This window comes from Aptenodytes forsteri, unplaced genomic scaffold, assembly GCF_000699145.1.
Source record: "Aptenodytes forsteri isolate BGI_AS27 unplaced genomic scaffold, ASM69914v1 Scaffold72, whole genome shotgun sequence".
In the NCBI taxonomy this organism is placed as follows: Eukaryota; Metazoa; Chordata; class Aves; order Sphenisciformes; family Spheniscidae; genus Aptenodytes; species Aptenodytes forsteri.
In genome coordinates, this window is record NW_008796193.1 from 1092229 (window position 1) to 1119217 (window position 26989).

The window sequence follows — 26989 nt, forward strand, 5'->3', positions numbered from 1 at the left end:
CCATCATAGAAGGCCACTAGGTTGGTCAGGCAGGACTTGCCCTTGGTGAAGCCATGCTGGCTGTCTCGATCACCTCCCTGTCCTCCATGTGCCTTAGCAGAGCTTCCAGGAGGATCTGTTCCATGATCTTCCCAGGCACAGAGGTGAGACTGACTGGCCTACAGTTTCCCGGGTCTTCCTTTTTTCCCTTTTTAAAAGTGGGGTTTATGTTTCCCCTTTTCCAGTCAGTGGGAACTTCACTGGACCACCACAACTTCTCAAATACGATGGATAGTGGCTTAGCAACTTCATCCGCCAGTTCCTTCAGGACCTGCGGATGGATCTCATCGTGTGAGATCGGGTGAGATGGTAAAGGAAAACAGGGTCTGTGCCCATCCTCTCTCCTGCTGCCCTTCCCTCTGCCTTTGCAGCACTTTCCTAACTTGAAGTCTTTCTTCTTGATGCTCTTCCTCAATTCTGGCAGTGCTGCAGCCTCCCTTTCCCTCAACCTCTCCTCCCCACCGCTAACAAGTATCCTGGCCCTCCTAAGCCTTGGTCCTGACTATCCTGACTCAACAGTAGGCTAACACAAAGGCATGGGGTCTGCTTGGGACCGCTGCTCTGCGCAGCATCCCTGCCCGGTGAACCTGCCTCCCGCCGCTGCAGCAGTTGCTCTGGCTCTCCACCGTCGGGAGTGCAGGCGAGGGCATTTTGGGTTCTTGCCCAGGCTTCTCACACCAGCACACTCCTAATGATGAGCAAAGAAAAAGAAGACGAGTGCATCCACCCCAGGCCTAAATATCAAAGAAAAAAAGTGGTTTGAACGTCAGCGAAGATTAGAAAGCAGCCAGAAAAGCAAGTTCAGACCTTGATGCTAACTTTTCAACGTTTGAGAGCTACTGTAAGTCAGGACTAGTGGGAAAATGAGAAATGGAGCCATGCTTGTCCAGACCTCATCGGCGTTCACATCTGAAGATTAAGTTCAGCTCGAACCTGGTAGTTAGCAAAAACCACCCCGTCCAGCACGCGATGTTTGAGAAAACCTGTGTCCGTGCTGTGGAGCTCTGTCGATTAGGAAATGAACTGGGTCTGCAAATATAGGTAGGCAAGTAAAGAGGCTATATTTGGTGCATCTGTGTCTGTAAGCTCCCAGGTGGGGAGTTTTTTGGACCGTATGTTTTGTCCGGGTCCGCGGGGGTGGCTGACCCTGCCTCCAGGAGGCAGAGCCTCTGCACCCACCGCGGGGCTAAAGAGGGACCTCCCTTTCCCAGGATCGGGCAATTTTATCCAGCTGCTAAAACTCGCTGAAGGACTGAACTCTCCTTTCAAGCTACTAAATAAATAAAAGCCGAGGCCAGGCAGCTCAGCTGCAGAGGGGCATGCCGGGTAAGGGCTGGCTGCCTCCGCTCTGGCCTGGCAGATTGCTGCCTGCTGCATAGACGAAAGCCATCTTCCAGCCGGTGATTTAACATTCCAAGGGAGCAGATTAATGCCTGCAAACTTCTCAGTGGAAGCATTCAAACGCTAATTGGTAGTTGCAAGTAATTAAAGTAATTTACTCAGATTATAAAGAAATTTCTTAACAGTGATTAAGCAACTCTGGGACGTGTGTAGTTGTTTGTAATCACTCCCCCAGGGGGATTAAAGCTCTTGGCTGCATGTAATATGTCTTGTAACACCCTATGGGTCCCGTTGGCTCATGATAGCAGAGAACAGCTTGTTGGAAGAGATATAAATCAGGTCTGCATGCACATAAAGTACATCACATAGGGAACAGCTCTCCTTCATGGTCCAAGCCTGGGGAGCACAAGCTCCGTGGTGAAGGCAGACATCCCATTAGCTGGGTTTTGCTCCACAGAGTCCATATCATCCAGTCATAAACATTAATGAAGGAAAAGGCAGAATGAAGGACAGGGCTGCAGGCAAAACCAGCCCTCAGCATGGGGACAGGCTCATGGGACAACTGCGTGAGCCTTCTGCTCACTGGTTTCCATTTGCTAATCCATAAAATAGGAATAAATCCACTAAACCAGTTGGTTTAGTGCTCCAAAAGTAACGGAGGAAAAGTGCCAGATATCTGTTAAGTTGATACTTAACAGATTATACTTAGCCAACTAATCAGCAGATTATCACTTAGATTATTTCGTGTCCTAGTTATCCTGGCCAAGCCTTGAGACCTTGCTCAGCCTGGATTTAGGCTCGGGGAGACAATTCCCGCTTTGAGATCATCAAGGATTTTTCTTGCTTACATTTTGCTTTCTAGTTAAGATGTTACACAGTGATATATTCCCTTTCTAGCCCAGAAATGTGCACACATGGTTTAGTGAGACTCGGTGGAGTCACGTCACAGATAAACATCTCAGGTCTGATGCGCTTCCCACTGACAGGAAGGCACCTTTTATGTTAGACGGGAATATCTGGAGGAGCCAAGGCTCCTGCGGTGTTGTCACGACTCCCATTGCCCTGTCCCGCTGCCTCCAGAAAGGCTGGTTGTCACTTTGACCTTGGCCATCAGCTGGAGCGTGCCCCCAGAGGAGCAGAGGGCTCCCCGCTGCAGCCGTGGCCCAGGTCTGCAGCTCGCAGCACCTTTCCCCAAAGCATGACCCTGACAGCTTTGCCCTGCACCAGAATTAGGATTTCTTCCAAGGAAAATCTGCTCATGCCCTGCCAGGCGCGCAGGGCTGGGGAACCTCCCTGGGGCTGCAGGCACCGTCTCATGTGTCTTCTGATGGCCAAAGTGGTGCTTACCCTGTCTCGGAGTCCCAGCGAGGACCCTCTGCCTTGCCTTCAGCCCATTCCCTTTTGCTATAGGGCTCTTGCAACTTGAACAAGGTGCTTTTAACGTATATGTCCAGGGAATCAGGCAATTACCAGGAAAACATTCTGCATGTGTTGCAACCTTCTCCTCTCACAGCCCGATGGCTGGGGTCTAACTGTTCTTCAGCATTACTACAATTTATTTATAGAGTGTTTTTTTCTATGTTGGGAATAAAGAATTGTAAATATTGCATGAATGCTGGCTGCAGAAGGATGCAAGTTTACCTGTGCAAACAAGTGTTGAGCAAACTGGGAGTTCATCTGCAATTACTTTGACACATCATTTTGGTATTTGCTTTCTGCAATTTTTTGGCCAAACGAAACCAATTGTTCAATTATTATTTTTTTTTCTCTCTAAAGGCAACACAAAAAGGACAGAGCAAATTCACATTTTGCTTGTTTGCCTGTCTGAAGCGTGTGCCTGGGAAGAAGTCATTGTTCCGCCAGCTCCGCCAAAGGACAGAAATACACCACAACCTTCAGCGACGCCAAGGGGTAAACCCTCAGTGTTAGCATTCAGGGTCTGCACTGTGGCCGTTGTTACATTGTGCTGCATGGGACACGCTTTCCAGACTCAAATATAAATAATTTTTTTTCTGTGTTCTGTTTACTGTGTGTAGAAATCTGATTTTCCCTAATGGTCCTTTATAAATAGTTTCCACCCACCCTCTGCTTGAAAGCTTCTCTGACTCACATTGGAAATTAGGTTCTTCCCCTCCTCGCTATTGAGAACAATTATAGCTCTTTGTTCAACGGGAATTAAGAAGCATGAGGGCTGAATCCATCCACAGGAAAATTGTCACTCTCTTTTGTTTTCCGCCTGCAATAATTATCCTGCCAACCGCTCACTCTGACATCCTTAAACCCTCTGTGCCTCCACCGAGCATCCACCATCCCTCCCAGCACCAGCCTGCCGGCGTGCTTTATGCTGATTCATTTTTTATTGGCCTCTGTTAGCCACATCCCTGTTTTACCTTTTCTTCCCATTTCCCACCGAGCTCTGCCTTCCTGTCGGGAGCGAGGATCACCGGGAAGGCAGGACTGGCCGGGGTAGGAGAGGAAAAGGAGGAGCACCTGGTCCTTCGGCAAGATCCCAGGGGCTTGGTTGTTTCTCACAAAAGGTTGCAGCTCCTTTGCCCATGGGGACCGCAGCTTTGTGACACCCCCAGGACGTGCCCTGGCTAAGGGGCCCGGGCATGATTCTTTGGGGTGACAAAGAGAGAGCAAAACACAGCAAGGAAAGAAGGAGGCCAGAGGAGCTGACTGGTGAATAAATACTCTTCTCTTTCCACAAGTCTGCTCCACTGTGAAAACCCCTGTTTAAAAGAACACGACAAAATCCTACCCGATTTTTTTTAAAGGATCCAAAATGACTAACCATTGACCCCTCCAGCCACACACTCATTTTTCATTAAACCATTCCTTGGATCTTATAAGCAGAGAGAGAGAGAACAGGCGGGTGAATGCGGGAAAACAACCAAGAGTGCCCTGGGGCTATAATAACTGAGGTAGGAACATTTTAAATTATACCTTGGGTCAAAATGATTTTAGATTGATCAGAAACCAAAATTACCCCAGAGTTCCAGTTGATTGTCTGTGTCTTGAGTTCATCTGGAGGCTGCGTTTCTCCAGCAGCCCCTATTATCATTATTATGAGGAGTGTGTATACATTGACCCTGTTATTTTAAGCAGCAGAGGAGAAAAGAAAGAGCCTTTGAACCTTAAAAACCCACCAGTTGAAGGCAGTGCACCAGCCGGAGAAAAGTGCACTAATTGTTTCTACCCTCTAACTAGGGACCAGGTCTCTCACGGAGCCCAGTGCGGAGCCCCCGTTCCCCCCAGAGGGACCGCAGGAGCCCCCCCGGGGCTGCGGTGGCTGCCGTGCTCCTCACCTGGGCATCCCAGCAGGGAATTTTGTGGCAGATGTGTCATCCCCTGTGGCATGCTTAAGACAGCAGTGTTGCACAAAACAAGGATAGTATTGGTTTTTCATTATCAGGACGGTACTAACAAGACAAGACTATTTAGTAGCTGTGAGTTTGGAAACAAGAGGCCATTACCTTGTGAAGTTGCTCGCATTTCTTCAGCACCCTCTCACTCCCACCCTAAACGGCCACGTGTCAGTCGCTGTGACCCTTGGGGACAGCCTGAGAAATCCTCACCAAGGGCTACAGCACAGGCACACCAAGGCGCACCATCTCCTCCGTGTGTTTAAGCATTAGTTAAAATATGTAAATAAGCAAGTAAGTAAGTAAATAAGTAAATAAATAAATAAAAATCTGTTGTGTGTTGTAACCCATTGTTAGTTAGCAACTTGGTATGTGTTGCTGCAAGTAAATAATAAATAAATAAATAAAAATCTGTTGTGTTGTAACCCATTGTTACAAGTTGCAACTTGGTATGTGTTGCTGCCACTTTCCGTAGATTATATATGTTTTTACTAATGCGTTAAGGTGCTGCAGGGGACCTCATGCATTCACGCTCATGCTCAGTGTACCCCTCAGTGGGGATCGCACCAGCTACCCCCAAGCTTGCAGACATGCGGCAGCTCAGGTTGAGCATGGAAAAGGGCTTGCAGGAGGGTACTACAAGGTCCTGTGCAAGGTAATGGCTATTTTTACAGTTTTCTAGTGTATAAAACCTAAATGTTATCATCTTGTTGGCCTAACGCCCAAAACCTAAATATTATCATCTTGTTGGTATTGTCTTGACGATGAATAATCTGTACTGACTGGCCAAGATAGAAGCTCGTTGGGATCAGACTGAATGGGTGATCAGTTTGAAACCTCACGGAGAAGGAACGTCAGTCCACAGCCGTGCAGAGGATGTTCCTCTGTCCGCATTTCACTGCAAGTGGCTGAAGACGGCTCCGCTCTAGTTATCCCCGTGAATGCTACGATCTCTAATCAGGTGCAAAGAAGTTGGTTTTTTTCCCCGTCTCGGGTCTCCCAAGGACGCACTTTTCTCCGTTTAATTCATTTCTCTGGCATTCAGCTTGAATGCTGGCACAGCACTGCTCCCTTGTTGAGAGGTGGGAGGTGCAGGGGGGACTGCCGTGCGTCCCGGCGATGCAACCAGCTTCCACTGGCAGCCTGGGGCAGAGGCAGCACATCGCCTGCCCACGCCTGTGTGCCTCTGACCCGCACAGTGTTAGAATATTTGGGCACCTGGGCTTACCTCCTCCTCTGCTCCCACAAAAGTGTAGACTTTTCCTAACTGCTGTGACTAACCTTGTTGTGTTTTGTTTAGCTCTTAAAGGGAGTACACGGCAGGGTCCGTTTAATGAGCCACATGCGGGGAACTTCAGATGAGCTTTTCGCAGAGCACGCAGCACTTGAGCATCCTCAGAGCGTGGAAGGCAGCCGCAGAGCCCTGCCTGCCCCACCGGGCTCTTATAACTGCCTCATTCTCTCTCCTCTCGGTCTCCTCTTTTCCTGATGGGTTTTTTTTTTTTTGGCTTTCACCAGACCTGAGGGGACCTCAGAGGCTGCCTGGCACTTGAAAGAAGGAAAGATAAAAATGGCTGAAATTAAAGAAAAATTAAATTATTTAATTACAAAAAAGCTCAAGCTCTTCTTTTAAGACAAGCATTGACTTTTATTGCTGAGTCCGTCACGTTGAAGCGTTGTCGTCCTCCCTCCCTCTCCTGGGTCACCGACAAGGGAGATGTTTTCCCATTCAGCCCATGTCGCTCGACTCGGGGAGGCACATAATGAAGTTGCTCAGCTCTCGATGCCTCCCCGGGCTGTGACATGTTCAATACCATCACAAATTACTGCTTGGGTAATGCATGATTAATCCAGCACAAAGTACCTGCCGGTCGGCGGGGCGCTGCAGAAAGCCTTGCCAGCAGCCAACGTGGCACGCTAACGAGGGGGGACGGCAAGGGAAACGCCGGCCAGGTGTGGGAACGGGGCCACCACTCCCCCGGGACGGCGAAGAGAGGTGTGAGGGGCGGGGGAACAGGTTACAGGGGGTGCCCGTGCATGCAGGGCTTTCCTGTGGCACCTCTCCAGCAGCGCTGATTTTTGCTGAGTGAGACCGTGAGAACCGCTGCAGAGACATCGTGGTGGAAAGCGATATGGGCTCTGAGTGACGGGACATGCTAAGCCTTCTGCCTGAATATAAGCAAAACCCCTGAGCTTGCAGCTATCAGCTTGCAATCAACTGAACTCCAACGTCTATTTCTGATGACTCTTTTGAGCCAGTGCCATGTTAGTCCTATACAAGGACTGTCGCTGTTGGACCGCAGGTCTAGTTGCACTGAAGGCACCAGTTGATGCTGATCACCAAAGTCTTGCTGTAGCAGGTGCCAAACTGGGCAGGCAAGGGTTATTTAACCGCAGTCACATTTTGAGGAAAATGTCAAAGATATTTCTCATCCTTAAGCGGGATGAAAAAGTAGAAATCTTCACCAACCACAAAGTTTGGACCTAATAATTCCCAAAGTGTTTCTTGGACCTGAAACAACTGTTTCTTCGATTTCTCAAAGCAAACCATCTCAATGGATTTTTAAGCCATTCAGGAATATCAGCCTTTTACTTCTGTTTTGTCATAACATTCTGGGTTTTCCTAGCATTTTTGGTGCTGACTTTTCATGTTTTTCTCCAGGACAGGTTTGTGAAAAATTGTAAATAAAAAGTTTATTTTCAAGTGGTACAAAGGAGCAAGTAAACTAACTGGGAAAAGTGCTGAAACCAGTATGTTCTCCCAAGCAGTTTTCATTTTGATTAATTTCGTCCAAAAATCAAACAACTTGATCAAGTTCCTAGAGAAGGATGATTCCGTGGCCAGCCGCAGGCAGCGGGTGCAACCAGGCTTCAGCCCCCGCTGCCGCCGGGTGCTCCGAAGCATCGCTCAGATCCAGGGGAAGCTGCCGGGGGGTTATGTGGAGAGCCAGCCCCTGTCTGTGGTGAGCACGGCTCAGCCACCCAAAGCATTTCTTGCCATCACTGGCCCCTGACGAGCTGTCAGACTGCAACAGCCTTTGGTCCTGACTGAGCTGCTTTGGATTTAAGCAGATGACCTCGAGGTGAAAGCTTCTGTATCCTATTACCAGTCCCAACCATCGAGGACTCGGACATTTATTTGTATTGAGACAGAAGAAAACATCCCATGGCCCAGCAGTCCACAAAGGGAAAGAAAAAGTTTCTAGAAAAAGCAAACAAATTGTAGGTACGCTTGTGTTACATGAGTTTTAACTAAAGCCTCTCCTCTCTGCAGAGCAACAGCAAACGCAGCGGGAAATAAAAACAAAATTACCACTGCAAAGCCTATAATTGCATTTCAAAACCTACAGCCATTAATTCCCACAAGCGCCAGGATCAGAACTGCAAATAAAAGCAGCCGAAGATGTGTTCTGCATTCGGGGAGATGCTCCACGAGTGCAACGGAAATGCTTTCTCTGCTTGTAGGATTTTTTTCACTTGTGCCTTTTACCCCAGATAAAGTAATTACTTTTACAAAGCTGCCTGAGATCCCACATCATTAGCAGAATGCAGGGGTGGATTCACAAACCGCTGTGTTTGTAAGGAGAAGGGAGCGGCCTTTTTCCCCCACCGAGACCCAGAGCTCACGCAGCCGCTCGTGGCACCGTGAACGTGTAACCCCGTGGCTGGAGGTGCCCGTGATGCTCGGACGGGGACAGCACCCAGCACCGCCCGGGGATCAGACCTGGGCAGGCAAGGAAGGCAGGCTGTGGCTTCTTGCCACCGTCCTACGCACGCTTGCAAATGCCTGTTTCAAAGCTTGTCATTTTTACATCTGTTTGGGCCTGAGTACCTTATCAGGGATCTTTTATCTTTGTTTTTCCTTTTTTTTTCCTTTATTTTCCTTTTCCTTTCCCTTTTTCACCAGGACGACAACAGTTTCTTGGGCACAGTCTGGGACTGAGCACAAATGTTGTCAAAGATAAGGACCATCAACTCTGCCTCTCCAACAGATGAGCAAAGTTAGAAATCTTTATGCATCCTCACGCCCATGGCGCTGCTGTGTGCCTTTAAGTACCGTAGGGCTTGCTCTGCATTAGGCTCTACCTATGGCCCATATAGAAATGCTCTGTAGGGGCAGCGAGAGCACCAGCCTCCTCCTCCGAGTACGAAATCCCCGGAGTGAGCAGCTGGTGTGGGACCAGGAGGGGACAGGACCCGAGGGGGACACTGCGTCTGTCCCCCTGCCCCGTCGGTCCGGAGCTGCCCCTGCGACACGACACAAAACGGGCTCGCTCTCTGCAGAGGGTGCATCGGTCAGCCGTAACGCATAGAAAATGCAAATGGGGGTTTATAGTCATTATCTCCACTTTCAAATAACCTGTTTTTTTAATTCAGCTTTAATTAAAAGGGGGAAAAATATGCCCAGGTAAACAATTTCCAAGCAGACGATGGGCCAGAGCAACAGAGAATTCCTTTGACCCAACAGGCCCAACTTTTTGAAACTTTTAATTAAGAACACCAGAAGTTTTGCCACAGTAAATTGCCCAGACCCAGGCCTTTGAAGAGATATAATTAAGGCTATTTGGCCCCATGCAGGACGCTCCCTGTGAAGGAGCACCACAAGTGAAAAGGGCTCCTGTTTCGCGGTGGGAGCCGGGGTGGTGTGTGCACAGGCGGTGTGGGAGCCACCTCGCAGCAGAGCCCTGCGTCCCTGGGGACACTCTCCCCTTGCGAGTCCCCTGTGAGGGTCAGTCAGGCACTTTCTACCGCTCCGGGGTCACCTCCTGAAGCCGTGGCTTCCTCTGCTACAGAAAGATGGAAGAAGCAGAACCTAAATAGAGGGTTTCGGACATGATCTGAAATTATTCTGCATGCAACTTATTAGCTCTGAGAGTTGACTTGTATGGATGACCTCTATCCATTTTCTAGCTCAGTAGGACCTCCATCACAAAGTCAGTGCTGCCTCTTGATGGCCTCCCTAAGAAAGACACAGGAACTGAGGTCCCTCGCAACCGGTCCTTCGGGTCAGGGTTGGGATGGACAGTGCTCGATTTCCATGGTTAGGAACTAAACCTGGTTATTCAAGTTTCATAGCTGTGGCCAGGTTTCTCAGAGTGCTCAGCAGCTTCTCTTTCTGCCATTTTTCTTAGAAGACCTGTGGGCTCCCTGCTCCCTGAAGCATTTTCTGGGACTGGTTCCTGGACATCCCCCACTTCCATCACTCTCCTCTCTCCTCCGCTTCATGTACCGCTGCATCCCTCCCTGAAGCAATGAGCATTTTCTGGGACTGGTTCCTGGACATCCCCCACTTCCATCACTCTCCTCCGATGCCGGCTTCATGTACCGCTGCATCCCTCCTGCCGCAGGTCCCACGGCTCCTCCCCATCCAAAAGGGACTTGAGGGGTGGGCTTTTTGTTGCTGCGTGGGAGTTAAATACCACAGCACTAAATTCACTTGGAGAAGAAAATATTTCACAGTTTCTACCAGAATTTCTGTTGCAGCTTCAAAGAGAGCACACTGCTTTCAGAGTAATGGACAAGAATTCAATAGATTTTCCCCTGAGCGCAGATGGGCTCCTGCTGCCATTGGGTAGGAAGTTAGAAAGAGAAAATATTTTGAAGGAATCGGAACAAGGAGGCAGAAAAACATAAGTGGCTGCACAATAAAATTAAAATAAAAAAAAAAAGAAAAAAAAGGAGTACGTGTTAGAGATGGAGCTGCTGTAGGAATGAAAGAGCTGTGACAGGCATGTGTTGATGCCACCAGGCATAACAGAAAAGAAAGAAAAATCAGGATAGTGGTTTTTTTAGCATTTACTCCAAAAACACTTGCTGAACACAGTGCAATCTCTTTGATATGAAGGTTAATTGAAAGAAATGGTACAGACCCCTTGGAACTCTGTCTTAAATAGCTCCAAAGAAGAAAAGTTTTGGGCGAATAAAAGAAGACAAAGAAAGTGCAGTAGGCGCAGAAAAACAGAAGATTTAAGAAAGACTTGGGAGAACAAACAGGAACCGCACACCCGGCTCGCACAACGCTCTCACCACGGCAGAGTTCGTCTCCTGCCTGTATCGGGCTGCGCCCCGTTGCACCGGAGCAGTATGCGGTGTAAACCCAGGATGTTATCCCAGAAATACTACATGCAAAATATCAGAAGCTTTTTCCTGAATGGTGATGCAAACCAGAAAATAAAGGAAAAAGGATAGAAAGTTACAGTCAGACTCATAACTTCCTCCCCAGGCCTTAACTTGAGCCATTGCACAGGTCACGAATCTCCATTCGAGGACATTTTTAGAAGTCTGTAGCTCCTGTTTAATATTCTTCCCCCAGGCCTCTTTGTTCCTCCAGGTTTGGGCCAGAATGAAGAATGAAAACACTGAGCTGGGAAAGCCAGGAACAATTCTTGGGGTCTGCAAATCCAACAAAAATCACCATGGGGTGCAAACATCATGGGAGAACTTCTGTGCAATAGTTTCAGAGTGAGTTCAAGATCAAAAGGGTTCAAGATAGTCATCTGAACTGCTGGATGCTTCTCTGAAAATTTTTGCTTTGTCTCTAGTCAGCACTTCTCCAAGCCCGGCTGTCAGCATTTCTACAGCCTCTGCCACGGCGCTGTCTGCTCGTAGGACATGAATGAACTCCGACTCACAGCACTTTGAGACTTCTTTGTGCTCCTCTTCTTGGCAGTGCACACCCCGTCAGCCAGCTCCGTCCCCGATACAGCCCCCCCCGCTCAAGGCATCTGTGGCTCCTATCTATCGGGTGAATGTCTGCTGGAGAATTTCTAACCCTTGGCTCCATCGCCAATATTTGAGCTATGCTGTAATTGGCCATAAAAGTCTCATGGTATTGTTTGTGCGCCTTGATTAGCTGAACGTGAAAAGCACTTACAATGCAAATTTCCCTTTAAAATTCTGTTTCCGGCAAATCCTCAATGAATCAGCTGTTGAAATCTCCCACTGAGAGCACTCTTGCCAGTAAAAGTTGATAGTGCTAATGTTTGTGGAGTGGGAACACAAAAGGGGGAAGAAGCAGCTAAAGCAAACTAATCTGAACCGTCAAATATTTGCAGAAAAATACGTACATTATCTGCCCCAATCTGTCCCTGATGTTTCACCCCACGCCCAGCCGAGATTGATAGCCACATACCCAACCTCTTTCCTTTCATGAATGAAGATGCAGCTGTGTTTTCTTTGTTCATACTCCCTTTTTCAAATGCTGCTGTTGCCTTATTGAAGTCTTTGAAAAATATTCTGTATAGAAACAATTCTGCCGACACATCAGTTTTCTCTGTGCTTTCCTCTCCCCCCTCCTTCTTTACCACTGAGGACATTTGCATGAAAATGACCGCGATATTTCTGAAGCCATCACCTGGCGTCTCAGTTTCTGCTGCTGTCCTCCCCGTGAGGTCATTTCCTCTGCGCAATGATGTAATCGGCCTCAGGGGCACGTTTCTGATGTCAGGAGAGGATGGCTGGGGAGCCAGGGCGGGCGGCGCGACTCCTGGCAGGGTCCCTAGGACCGCGTGCAGGGATGCAGTGCTGGCTGGCCCATGGACACCAGCTCCTTCCTTCCCGGACCACTCCATCCCAGCCCATCTCCAGCCACCCCCCGCCCTCTCCCTGTGGCCCCCCAGGAGCTTTCCTGCCCCAGACCACAGGGGACAACTGCGAGGGCTGTAGCTGATGCAGAAGCCACAGCAGGAGCATCAGCACCACCTGGGACTACTTGTTTCTAAAAAGAGCATTTATCCAGACATGGGCTTCCTGGAGAAACTCTGGGGCAAAAGAAGCAGAAGGAGATCAGGGCCCTGCACGAGAAGAGAAGGACAGGGAGGGACTTCTCCAAGAGCGGGGTATTTTATCACCACAAACACCTTCTGCTCTGCCAAACTGAAGAGGCCAGCAGTCCCCTCGCTGCCTTGCACACACAGGAACGGGTCCAGGTCTCGAATCAAAACTTGGTCTCAGACTCTTGGCTGGGAGGCAGCACTGCTGGAGGCTCCGTCCTGCATGGCAGATGCTCTTGAAATGGGTTTAAAGATCTGTGACAGTTTTTAGGAAAGATAGACATGGGTCTTACCAGGCAGAAAGGACTACTTTGATCAGCTAGTCCGCCTTACTGCAACACTTTGCAATTTCGCTGAGATTCTGGCTAAAGCATGCTGCCATTCCCAGATACCCCGACAGGTCCCACCAACTGCAGCAGTGTGTCATTCCCAGCACTTGTCTCATCGCACTGAACCCTCCTGGGAGGCCAGGGTGTCTGTGATGCACAACGGGGTCAACAAGCTCCACTAAACCCAAGCATTCATGCAGTGCACCATCCGCACAGCAATGATTTGCAGAAAATGCTTCCTGAGAAAATTTCTACCCTGCCTTTTGAGGGATCCAAACCATTCCGGGATGAAATAAGAAGTACAGAAACATCTCACAAAAGTGCCTGGTGCAAAGAGACCATCGAAGATACAGAAGCTAAGATATAAAGCCGCTCCATATCTTTCAACATCCGTAGGTAGTATCTTTCTCAGCTTCTGCTGCCAAGCTCTCCTGCCTCTGCCCGCTGCTTCTCCTTCCTTCACGGCAGCACTTTAACCAGCCATCTTTTGTGTCAAGTCCCCACCCCAGTCCTGAACTGGCTGTCCAATATCACGTCTCACCCTGAACTTGCTGCTCGGAAGGAGAAAAAACCCAAAGCTGGAGCCAGTATATACCAGACTGGTGTCCCCCCTCCCTCAGCATTCACGCAGGGGGCATAACTGGGGAGCAAAGGCTAAAGCAGACCGGAGGCAGGCACGGCACAGTGCTGGGACCCCCCTTCCAAACAGCACATGAGTAAACTCTTTGTGTCCCACGTGATGGGCAGAGAGCCCAGGTATGATCCCAGATCAATCTGTTTTAGAGTATGTAATTTTTTAAATCTCCCATTACTGTCATGGCCTCAACCTTTCCTTCCTTTATTTTCCGGATGGTATTTTTTCCATCTTATCTTCTTTCATCAAAATCTTGTTTCCCCCTGCTGGAATCACTACATTCCTGATCTATATGCAGATTAAACCCTGGGAACAGATGCTATTGTCAACTTCTATTAGTTTATTGCATTAAGAAAGGAAGATATTTTTGCAGTCATTCATATAAAATAAGACACCCCACTTTCACAGAAAGCCTCATCTCCTGGAAGCAAAAGCAAGAGAACAAAGGCTCTTCTGAACCGGAGCCATACTCACAAATCAGGGCCCGTGTATCGGCTGTAGACAATACCCGAGGCTTCTGGGACAAGCAGAACGATCCCCCAGCGCGTGCAGAAACTGTGCAATGCCCTTACGCAGAAGGCAAATGATTTCTGAGTTACGCAGTGAGCCTCACGAGGTGAATTTCATTCCCTGGGATAAGCAAATGATGAGGCCACTTTAGATATTTGTATTACTCTCTCTATTTGTATTCTACTTAAAACAACGCTCTCCCCTCCCGTCTGCTGAACACCATCTTTTCAATTATGGGGAGGTTTCTTCCATGGCCTCACGCTTTGCTCCTTCGCTGTTTATGCATTTATTATTTACACATAGGCCTCCAGCTGCAACTCATGCTGGAAAAAAATCATTCGGCGCCCTGTCGGGCGAAAGATAAGAGAGGCAGGAGAGCTGCCAGCTCCACGAGAAGGGAAAGGAAGAAAAAATACCCACAGCCTTTTTTCCCCCGTGCTTGTTGGGAACTTGAACTTGGCTCCCACAGGCTGAAGGAAAATGCTGCTAATCAACTGAGCATTTCATATTTCCTAGGCAGTGGGACTAGATGATCATTGTAGGTCCCAGCTGAAAATATTCTATTCTATTCTATTCTATTCTATTCTATTCTATTCTATTCTATTCTATTCTATTCTATTCCCTCGCTGGAGCAAAGCATGTAACGTAACCTGAATGCAATTTAGCAATGCTTCGTTCCAGACACGCGTGTGCCCCCTCCGCAGCGCCGGCTCCCTCCCGGTGCGCTCCCGGTGCCCTTTGGCTCTCCTTACAGCTCTCCGCTGCCTCTTTGCCTCTCTTGACGAGGTCTGACAAGCTGCGGCGGTTGAAAAGGAGCGGGGGCTCTGAAAACATGCACATGTGGGGTGCAGAAGAGGGGAGCGGGGGCCGGCATGGTGCCGGAGGTGCTTGCAGAGATGGCTCCCCTCCTGGAAACCATTTCTTTTCCCAGCTCACCACGTGCAGCGCTGGGGAAGCAGCCGGGACGCGCCAGGCGTCGGGAGAAACCACTCCATCGCAGGTCACATTTCGAAGCCCTGCGGCCCCGGAGATCTCTGTCTTCTCCCTCGTGCCCCGAGGCCCGGTGATGGGCACGCTGGACAAATCCCCATCAGACCCTACAGCTCCAACCCAGAGAGTTTAAAAAATGCCAGAGGAGCAGTTTGCTACTGCTTGTAGGAAGAAAAAACAAGTGAAAGCACAGAAAAGGAAATGTAAGAGAAACTGGGCTAAGCTGCGCTTTTAGGGAGCAAGCTTTGGTTTACATTTTATGATGTTTTCCTGGCAGACGTCCCAGAGCGCTGTGCATTTGCTGTGCGAGTGCTTCTGGGGAGGGGGAGCGGGGGGGGCAGGGGAACATCGCTGCTGAGGGGAATTGAGGCAAATTGCTGCTCCCTCTTACTGCTGGGCATGTAACTGGGTTAATGGGGCATGTATTTTTAGCGCTGACTGGCCAGGCCCGCACTGCTGCTGTTACTTAACCTGAAGGCCACAAAACCAGGTGAAGCAGAACTCTTCAGCAAATGAGAATTGCTGCAAAACAGTTGTCTCCCTGCTGGCTTTTCCCCGGCTGCAGCACCCTGGTCCACTGCCGGCTGCCCGTGGGAGCCCTGTGCAGGGAGCTGGGCACCCACCCGAGCGGGCACCCACCCAAGCACACTCTTATTCTCGTGCTTTGACAGGTCACAGCAACTCAGTGCAAAAGCAAAGTATGCTGCAATCACAGAAAGATTGATTTCTTTCCCAGCTCAGCTACAGTTGGCTCACTTGCACGGTGCCTCTCCACCCTGCCCCATAAGCTAACCTCCTCCCATCGTCTGCGGCAGGGGATCACTTCTGGGGGATTATTTAACTCCTCCATCTGCTCAGGCATTGCAGTTCCAGTACTGGTGCTGTCAGTGACCACACTGCACGGGAGCTACTGCAGGTAAAGCTCCAGCTCCCTCGGATAGATGGAAACGCTTAACTCTATTAACCAGTCACTTCCACACTTGCTGACTTGCATTTGAACCAAAGCAGGTTCGGCAGGGAAGCACCAAAGGCAACTTCTTGTCAGTGCAATTTAAACTGACACCTTCGTTCCCAGCAGTCCTGAAAGACCTCAACGCTCTCAGCAGTTCTGGTTTGGTCCGTATGTTTTATCTCCCGAAATCCCCTCTTGCAGCAGAGCTGGTAGGCGTGATTAAACGTTTCCTTAGTTCTAGCGGCGTTACAGTGGCAGGTAAAAAAGAAGTAATAAAGAAACAAAGAGGATATAGCAATCACTGTCAGCAGTTGCATGTGGTTGCCTTTGCAAGCGGCTGAAGTCTTCAGGCCCTGCAAGGCTTCAGTGGTGGCCCTCGGCGAGGGAAGCCGTCACGCCGGGCAGGACTGCACGGAGCAGAGCCTGTCCCTGGCTGCCAGCAGCACGGCCGGGGCAGAGGGGCTCCGCCGCCGTCCTCCGTCTCGTCACGTGCAGCAGGAGTGAGGCTGCTTCCCCATCCCCGCCTCTGCCGCCGCTGTCTCTTCGGGGATCACCTCCTGCATATGCAGTCGGTTTGCACGTGTAACCTGTAATCTGGGGGTGTTTAAATAAATTCTGATTAGAGTCTACATTCCAGCATGGCCTGAAGATTTCCCCTGCACCCAAAGCCTTTGGTTTCCTTTTCCTTTCTCCTTTCCCCTCTCTTCCCCCGCTCCCCCCCCCACTTCTCCTTGTTAAACTCCATCCTGATTTCTCCAGCCCGTGGGCAGGCAGAAATGAGCCGTCCTGCACTGCACGAGGGAACGGGAGTGAGTCTGCATGTGTAAGAGGGAACCTGTAACAGGGCTGGGAACGGCATGCTTGGCTCGTGGTCTCAGCTGTGATATGAGCTGGCTTCCCCTTTAATGATTGCAGTAATGCAGGGGATTTGGAACAAGCTGGATTGGGTAATGGGCTATAATTTGGTCCAGGTTTTGCGAATACATTGTTGAATATCCAAAAGAGAAAAAAGGAACAAAAACTCCGAGGAGATTTCTGGGAGGAGGCAGAGACCAGGGCTGAGTATCTGCGTGTTCTCGGAGGCTGCTTTTCTCACGGGGCAGCGCCTTGCATCATCCACCAGCTCAGCAAATTACAACTTAATCCTTTGTGGTGGCTTTGAGAAGGGGTGAGGCTGGGAAGGGAGAGGGGTGGGAATAAGGAGCCATGTGAGTTTTTTGCACCTATCATCAGCCAACTGGCACACCATACTCCTGGCTGTTCCTGAGCCTTCCTGGCTTTTCTGGAGCAGCGTTTGATGCTTGATCCTGACACACCAGCGGACACTTGTTTCCTTCCTAAAAGAAGGTTTCATAGGCAAACCCTAAGCTGGCCCCAAGCAGCCCTAACACACCTGTCCTCCCCTCCCTTTCTATTTTCCATGTTTTTCCCCTCTTCTGCATCCTCTGGGAATCCTCCATCCAGCAAAACAGCGAGACTGGAAGCAGACAGCCAGCGCCGGGCTGGTTTGGGGTGTCCGGTTTGGCAGCAGGAGCAGCGGGTGTGGAGGTGGGCTGGAGATGCTGGGGTACGGCGAGGATAAGGACCGCCGCAGAGGCACCCCAAGCCCCGCTCCCTCCGGAGCAGGGAGGTGACCCAGCTGTTTGCTTGCTGCTGCCTGACGGGCTGGGGGAGGGAGGGTTTCAAAGGAGCTCATCCCAAGGCCACATCTGCTGCATGTGTTTAAAACAACTCATTAAAGTTCCTGAAAGGCCTAAAAAATGAGTAATTCTCTAAATGAGTGAGTCTATAATAGCCCTCTAATAAGCTATAATAGGAGACTTGTGTGCTGCTGAGCGTGCCTCCGGAGCTCGCCGGGCTGCGCAGGGCCCCCCCCACCCCGAAAAACATGGGGGCTGGAGCGTGGGGGCCATGCGGATGAACGTGGGCACAGGGCAGGATGGGTGCCCGGCCAGCAAACATGGGGCAAAGGGAAATGAGCAGCCGGCAATAAAGGGGTGTCAAGGCTCTGCAAAGCAGCAAAGCCTCCAGGAGGTGTATGTGGGGGAACCGGGCTCCGGGTTGTAGCAGGGGGGGCCACGCCACCACGAAGGGCTGAGTTTGTTGTGCTGTTTTGGGCAGGAGGGGATCTTTTTCTTTTCCTTCCAGCAGTGTACGCCAAGGCACAGGAGCCCAGCAGGGAAGAGGATGTAAAATACCCCAGTAAAAAGCTTGGGGTGTTCTCTGCTCTCTGCACATGCCTGTCCTTCCCCGCAGCTCCCGGGGAGTCGGGCTGGTGGGAGCTCCTCACGCCCCCCTGCTGCCTCTCCATAGGAAGATCCCACTGCCAGGATGGAGGCCAGGCCACGGTCCCGCTGCGGCAGCGGGAAGGGGGGCACTCCTCCGGTGGGGTGCTGCAGTTTTCTTCCAGCTGGATCTGGTGCTTTGAAAATTGTTGGGATTGCTTTTCCTTTTCCACCAAGCCAACATGTCAACACATGCCGCCTTTTCACAAAACACCTACCATTGCTGCAACGTCCTCCCAAACATCAGCTGTGGGATGGATCTGACAGCTTTCACCAGGGCTGGGGCTGGCTTCCATTCAGCAATGTCCCACTGCATTGCAAGTGAGCAGATGACATTTTACTGGGCTTCCAAAGAACTGGAACGTATTGGAAACTTCAGGATTCAAGATGTTCTGCTCTTGTCGTGAACAGCTCATGCTGCTATATTGGTGAGATGATGTACCAGTCTCTTGGCATTTCTCCGTGCTGTGACATCATGATGGGACATAACTCATTGAGTTGTGCCTCCATGTGCAACCTGAGCTGCACGTCCCACCCGCTCCGCTGGGACTTGGTACAGCTTCGTCCTTGGGGTGAGGATATTTCTCAGTGTGTGGGGGATTTTAGATGGGAATTAGAGGTCTAGTGCAGCCTCCACTTGCCCAGAGTTGATGTGCCACCTCATGAACAGTACATGGAGCCACCAGGATGCGCAGAAGAAGGAGATCCAAAGGACAGTCAGAACTGTGTTCATGTAATGTCTTGAAATACTTCACAGGTTTTGCTTTGTTTCTTAAAGCTCCAGGTCCTGGGCAAAGCAGGGGCCTGAAATGAAGGCTTTCATTTAAAAACATCCTCGTGGCCACAGGGAAAGAAAACTTGAGCAATAGGAGCAAGGTTTACCCAAAACACCCTGAAAAGCAAGGGAAGAAACCCCATCATGCTTGCTCCATCTCATGAGTTGCAAGTTAAGATTTCTTTCAAATTGTTTTTAGGTTAGCCTTGACTTCTAAGCTCTTGCGTTGTCATTGTGGTGTTATTAAATAAAATCATTTAACCCAAACCAGGGCCTCCTTGCTTCCTCAGTAGTGTTATTGCAGGCTGGGCCAACCATTGGATTTCCTCTTTCAGAGGTCACCTGTGCTGGAAATAGGACCCACAAGTGAGTCAGATGTTTCTCAGCAAACTTCAAGGCTGCTAAGTTTGTGAGCGTCTTAATTAATAATCCTGCAGTGCTTTTTCCTCCTTCCGGAGCAGGCACGGCGTTCGGACGCGTTCCTCGGAGCCGCCCCTGGACATCGCCTGGTGCTTGGGAGGCACAGTCACGTTACAGCCTGATGTCAGTGCTGCAATCTGGGCTGGTGTTTATTTATTCAATTGTCTTCATTAAATTCCAGTTAGTCGTACAGGTGTCCTGTCCAAGAGGAAGGTCAGGGAGAGGAAAGGAAATGGAAGAGAAACAAAAGAGAGCCTGTGAGATACACAGATGCATCCTTTGCCATGCCCAGGGATGCAAACACGCTTCTTCTGGTTACCCACAGGCTTAGAGAATGCAGTTCGTGTGTGCGTGCGTGTGTGTGCATAAGTGCATGTGTGTGCTGTCAAGACTATGACCAGCACTGGAAAAGGACAGCAACGGGAGCCTCCTGGCCCCTTTGGGGCTGGAGCACATGGCTGACATCCTTGCACACCCGGGACATCGTCCCTCTTGCTCCTCGGCTCCTCCCGGCATCCCCCCGGCACAGGGGCTGGGTCTCGGCACCGGCTCATCCCGGCTGAGCCCTGGTGTAGCGGCACACGCTGAGCAGTCACCCGGCTTGCCAAGAACAGGATCTCTCAATAACCAAATCCGACTGGCACAGCCCTGCCAACCCCGCAGCTCCCTGTCGTGTTGCTTAATGCTGCGAAGAGCTCCTGATGCTGCTGAAGACAAAATGCAGCCATTGTCTTGTCTTTATTAGGGACTTGAGATGAAATGTTATAGCCTTGCTGGTTGCAAGAGCATACCTCTCCTGAGACTGGCAGGCAAAAGCTGCTGGAAGCAGGCAGCGTACCAGCCTCAGCTGCTGGGTGCATTTACGGGCTGAAATAGGTATTTTCTCAGTTAAAGGGAACGGCACCTTCCCATGCTGCTCTGGAGGCAGCGGGGCAGGCAGAGGTGCTGTGCTTGGCCCTGGGGAGGGAAGGAAAAAGGAAGGAAGGAAGGAAGGAAGGAAGGAAGGAAGGAAGGAAGGAAGGAAGGAAGGAAGGAAGGAAGGAAGGAAGGAAGGAAGGAAGGAAGGAAGGAAGGAAGGAAGGAAGGAAGGAAGGAAGGAAGGAAGGAAGGAAGGAAGGATTTCTTTGCCCTACAGTCACCAACATTGGATGAGGTGCATGCACCGGGATGTGTGAAGGGGGCTGGAGGGTATAAACAGGAGGTGGTGCCCTGGGTCTAGAAACATGAGGGGAGCCATCTGGGCACCACAGGAACACCATGTGATGGAGACAACTTATCCATGATACTGTGATCTCGATATTCCCGAATATTTGGGCTCTGATGCTAACTGGCGCCTGGGACCTATTCTCCTCTCCTCTCCTCTCCTCTCCCTAGAGGCAAGCTTGTCTGGAAACCAGGGAACAGGGGAAAATCCTCCCACCTCCCAGCTGCCCACACGGCTCATGGCTACAGAGATGCCTTCCTCCCCCTCTCTCACACCTCCCTCCATTTCTGCAAGTCCCTGGGAGATGTTAGATCATTTTTCCAGCTCCTCCAGCTGTCCATAAAACTAGCTGCAGATTCCTCCATGGAGAGGGGAGCAGCGGTGAGGAGGAAACCCGAAGCCACAGCAGTGCCCCCTCCCCATGGCTTTTCCTGGGGAAGGGGAGAAGCTCGGCGGAGGGCAGGGGCACCCAGAGCTGTGCCAGGGGCTCTCTCGAGCAGGAGACCCTCCGGATGGGCAACAGGCTCACGCCTTCACCCCATGAACACCAAGGGGCTTTTGCTGCTGCAAAGGCCTGTCTGGGGTGCCACGGTTCTGCTCTTGCTCCCATTTCACTGGGAGCCACCACTCTTTGAGGAGGGTGGGGAGAAGCGAGGATGGGGAAACCTTCAGCTTATGGCAGGAAGGTGCAGTGCTGCCCGAGACCACCGGAGCCCTGAGGTATAACTGCCAGGCACCTTCTCAAAGCCTCTGCCCTGGCAGGACATCACCCCAGGGAGGATGCTGGCAGTCTGGCCATGCTGGCTCCGTGCAACGTGGAGCGTGAAGCCATCCGGGCTGGCCCACAGCAGGGAGGCGAGAACAAACAGCTCCATCAGGTGCAGGGAGAGGGATGATTTGAGGATGAGGTGGTGGCGAGCAGCAGGTCTGCCATGGATCTTCATCACATCTGGAAAGTCAAAAAGCTGCCCACTGGGGGAGAGGGACGGGGCTGGGGTAGGTGGAGATGATGGGGTGGGGTAGGAAGGGGGCGCAGAAGAGAAAGGCAATTTATTCTTTTCTTCTGTTTCCTTTTTTTGCAGGCAGAAATGATCTCATGTTTTGTCTAATCTAAATTCTGTCAAGCAAGCAGGGAGAAGAAAAAAAGGAGAGACGGAAAGCGAGCAAGGGAAGGCTACACAGTTAATAAAAATCTGCTAGACACATGTTCCCTGAGCTCAGAGAGCAGGAAGGGGGAGCCAAGCTGTACAGAGCCTTAGGAGAGAATGGAAAGGCGTGCTGGGGTCTCTGAACCCCCTGTGGCGAGTTTCATCCTCTTCCTCACCTGATAGGGAGCATTGCATTCAGGGCCAGGGCACAACCGTCCTTGGGTTGTGGGACCTCCCTGTCACAAGCCAGCTGTGGTCACTGGTGGATGCCAATGAGTCTGGGTTAGCGGCCAGACCAAGACCCCCGTGTCCCTTTACCTGTGTCTCTGATTCCTCCCAAGGTTATTAGGAAGGAAGGAATGCTAAACATGCCAACGGCTTTCCCTCCTTCGTGTGGCATGTTTGCTTTTCCCATCTCACTCGCTAAATCATACGGAGCAGGACAGATGCTTCCTTGGCCGTGCATGTGGAGGGAGGCCGAGGAGAGGCTGAGAAAAGTCTTTTCTTTCCATTCTCATCCTCCAAAAAGGTTTTCTCACCTGATACATTTCATTGGCTTTTATTTTTCTTCCCACAGCATCCACATGTGGAGGAGAGCAGGGCTGTATGAAGCACGGCCAGGAGGACCAGCCTGCTGCTTGGTGCACGTTTGGAGCCAGCAGAAACCAGTCAAAAGAAGCAGTGGTGGCTTTTGTTTAAAACGTGGCTTTTCTCAGCCAGATCTGTTCATCGCTTGGCTACAAAAAAATTTGTGCCAGCAAAAGGCGGGAGGTATTATGGGGCTAGAAAAGGGAGGCTGGAGACGGGAGCAGTCCAGCTTCTCTCCACTGGTGGTAAATGCTAGCTGCAGCTTTACATTGGCTTCTTGTCACATCCACTCTCAGCTGCCAGTGTGACAACTTCCCAGGGGAGAGGAGTCCCTGCCGGTGTCCCTGCCTGCACAGCGTATCTCTCCCGCTGAAGATGTCTGCTTTGGCTGCTGCTCTTTGACTGCAGCACATTGTTTTCTGGTTTGTCTATGTTGCCTCATCGACAGAGTTCAGGTGGATCCAGTGTGCCCCAAAGAAGGCAGCAAAATCACCAGCAGGACAGCCTCAGAAGGGGCTTCTCCGTGGATGCTTACAGGAGATCTCTGGATGATAACTGCTGCGAGGTTTGCTGGTACCCAGCTGTTGCTCCCAGCATTGCCCTGATCCACAGGTGATTTTAACAAATGAATCACTGTGGTAGGTGAGTAGGTGAGATGTGGGTTTTGCATTGTACTCCAAAGAAACCTTCTTTCACCTTGTCAGAGCAGGTGCTGCTGTGAAGGCAAGCAGCAGCATGGCTCTGGTTGGCACCTCCTGCAGGTGCTCATCCCAGACGTGGCCAGAGATGCAAGTGCCCTCCATCCTCCTCCCAGTGACAAGGTCCCAGGAGGTGCTTGCGAGGTGACGGTGTGTGAAGCTGGCCAAAGAAGAGTGGTTTGGTCGCAGGCAGCATGGGGGGAGAAGTGATGGAGAGCAAGGAGGGCGATGGAAGAGTTTTGATCGAGGTCTCCGAATGAGGATCCTGAAATACATTCACAGGCCACAGAAACCACACTGGAAAATTTGCTTCGAATTGCGTGCTGTCAGGGACAGAGATGGGGCTCGGAAGAGCAAGGCTGAGCAGCGCAAGCCCAGACGGGGCCTCTTGGTGTCGATTAACAAAACAAACAAACAGCGTTGCCCATAATGAGCTCTGGCTTCGAGCGGGGAGGAGGGGTGATTAAAACAGGATGCCACTGCTGCCATATGCTCTCGGGTTTGGGGCAAGGGCCCCGTGCCCTGCAATCAGGCAGTGCCCACGGCCCCTTCCCAGATCCCCGGGGCAGATTCCTCTGAGCCCCACAGTGTAGTCCGCGGGCACCGGGGGATGCTACCGGCACCTTCCCTCGTGTCCCCAGATGTTTTGGTCTCTCACATTCCCATTGTTTCACTGCAGGGCAAAGCATTCCAATCCAGCCTGTGTCCCTCTGGGATGGATCTTGTAAGAGCAGATTTCAAGCGGAGGCAAAGGATTTTCTCCAGTGCCGGCAGCGGGATGCTTGACGGTTCTGCCCGGGGTGGCTGCCGCGGGTCTGGCAGCAGCAGCAGACCCCAGGGATGTGCTCTGTGCCACGCCGGGTGCAGAGGGCAGCCCCGCTCCCAACCCTTACCCTTCCACCACAGATCGATGCAGAAATCACACTATTACTAGACTGCTTGTCATAAAATCCCATTGCTTGTAAAACCTCTTTCAAGGGGGACCGCAGATGGCATTTTTTTCCCCGTTCAGCCTGCCCGCAGCACAGTGACAGAGCAAGACCTGCTGTACATTGAGTTGTGGCTCTGGCTCCAGGGGCTCCGAGGACAGGGCTCCGTGGCCTTTCCCCACTCCCCCTTCACCTCCCTCTACGTCTCCAGGGTTCCATCGAAGCTCCCCGTTAACTGCTGGTGCTGGGAGAGCCACCAGCCCCGGCGGGGACCCTCTGCTCCTGCCCGCCAGAGAGCAGGGGGGTGAGCACAAAACACCCCGTTTGCCTGGCCCTCAGCACCTCCCGAGCTGCAGAGAAGTCCTCAGCGATTTCTCATCTCCAACAAGGCTTTCACGTGGTTTGTGTGTGCCCGAGACCTGAACGCATGAAACGAGAGGCACAAAAGCATGGGAGAGAGATGGATGCTGGTGCACAGGTTCATCCGATTTTCCATCATGTATTTATTTACAGGACCCCAGGTGTATCTCTGGAGCCCACTCGTACTCCGAAGGTCCCGGCTTTCCTGCCATTGTCCTGAAACACAAAGCGGTTTCAGGGGCCCGGTGCGCCGGGGCAGTAATGAAACCCGTCTGGGAGCTGATCGCTTCTTTATCTCCCCAGCTCTGTGCTCCTGAGGACCACGTTTTTTAATTTGTGTTGGATAAACAATATGGGATTGTGTACGCAAAGAAGCTCTAATTATCCCCTCGGGTTGTGTTTCCTTAAAGGAAATGAACTGGGCACGGCGTTCCTGCTGGAGAGGCGCACCGGCGCAATAGCTTCCAGATTTCTCCTCGTGCCACGACAATCCGGCAGCTCCGGCGGCCCCAGAGAGAGGAGAGGGGTGCTGCGTGTTTGCTCCCGGGGGCTGGCTTCAAAGGACACGGGAGTCCCTCTTGCCTGAATAAACACCACCCCCCCCCCCCAAAACGGGGGTCCTCCACGGGCAGTAATGAAACCCGTCTGGGAGCTGATCGCTTCTTTATCTCCCCAGCTCTGTGCTCCTGAGGACCACGTTTTTTAATTTGTGTTGGATAAACAATATGGGATTGTGTACGCAAAGAAGCTCTAATTATCCCCTCGGGTTGTGTTTCCTTAAAGGAAATGAACTGGGCACGGCGTTCCTGCTGGAGAGGCGCACCGGCGCAATAGCTTCCAGATTTCTCCTCGTGCCACGACAATCCGGCAGCTCCGGCGGCCCCAGAGAGAGGAGAGGGGTGCTGCGTGTTCGCTCCCGGGGGCTGGCTTCAAAGGACACGGGAGTCCCTCTTGCCTGAATAAACCCCCCCCCCCCAAAACGTGGGTGCTTCCAGCATGGCGGGAGCCTGGTGGGTCCGGGAAGGAGACATGAGCCTCACGGAGCAACGGGGTTGCTCTGGGCAGTGAAAGCTGCCCACCCCACCAGCCTGGGGCATACGAGAGCCCTGGCGGGGTCCCTTGTGCTGTGCAGCTGTGCCCCCCGGCCCCCAGCCCTGCAGCCTCCCTTTCTCCCCCAGCCCGTTTCTGCTCCCCACCCAGCTCTGCCCCATGTCCTTCGCTCCTGGCCAGGTGCTTCAGCATCGCTGCTCGTAGGCGCAGCACGTGCGGCTCTCTCCGCCCGCCACATCTGCACAGCCGTCTCCCCCCAGCCGCTGCCACCCTACCCACACTCTCCTGTTTTAGGCAGGATCATGTGCAACTGGCTGCAACCAGCGGGACTTTCTCTTTCTCCCTTTCCCCACCCTGGGAGGGAGGTGCTGTGACAGCAGATCGATTTGCCTCATTAAATAGAAAAGCGCAGCAAGTGGATGCAGACCAGAAACCAACCTCTCACCAGGGCAACCCACTAAGGGTAGTCTTGACTCAGATCTTTAATCCTTCCTACCAGGAGCTGCATGCTCTCACCCTGCTGCCCAGGGAAATATTCCCTGCGGAAAGTGCTTGGAGGCTGCGAGGGAAATTATCTGCCAGAGATTACTTAGCGTTTGCATGGGCCCAGACCGGGTTTGGAGCCATTCTTAGATAAGCTATTACTTACAAGAATTGCCTGGTTATTCACTGAAACTGTGAGCTGCTGTAGAAATGCCACCCAATGCCTTCCCAGGGGGCAGGTGGAGCCCGGGTCTCTGGACAGGTCGCCGAAATCACAGATGCTTCTAGATAACCCCCGTAGGCATGATCATCTGCCTATGCGAGAGAGATGAACCATGAATCTTCTGTATTTATCCCCGCTCCACAACACTCACCAATCTTTATTTACACTGCTGACAATTGCTTTGGGCTATTTTTAGGCTTTATTGCTGATTGTATCTTTAATGTTATGGGCAGTTAACTTGGCAGCAGGGGAGTTAATGCAGGAGGCTTTCACCTCTCCGGAGACCTGACATCAAACCCTGTTTATGGCAAGTGAAAACGAGCATGGTGGATCCACCTCGTAGTCCATTGACCTCCATGGATCATCACATAATTGGAGCTGATGGGCAGCCTGGGGCGGGGATGGCACCCGTGCCTGGGGAGGACCACAGAGGCCTCCCAAAGAGGACAGCTCATCCGAGATGGCTCTGAGATGGGCGGCTGCTATGGAGGGGCAGCCCCCGAGCCCCCCGAGCCTGGTGCCCCTTCCCAGGGGTTTGCTTTTCTCTTTCCTGCACCGGGAGGGTGAGCTGCTCTATAGAAGCCAACAAAGCCAGGCAGAGCGAGAGCTGGGCTTCTGCAAGGGGCTGCTTGCAAAATGGCCCAGGGTGTCCGGGACTTGGGATGAACTGAAATGGGGGGGGGACACCCAGAGTTTTGGGGGTTTGGGCAGGAGCTGCAGGGGCAAGGGGGAAGGATTTTACTGCCTGGCAGCGTTTCGGGATTCCTCCGATGTGTGAGGAAGATGAAGGGGGACATGCGCTGACCCAGAGCTTGTGAGTATGGATGTGAAGTGGGGTGACTGCCGGCCCCTCGCTGCCCCTCAACCCCAGCAGCCTCGGGCAGCAGCGCCAGC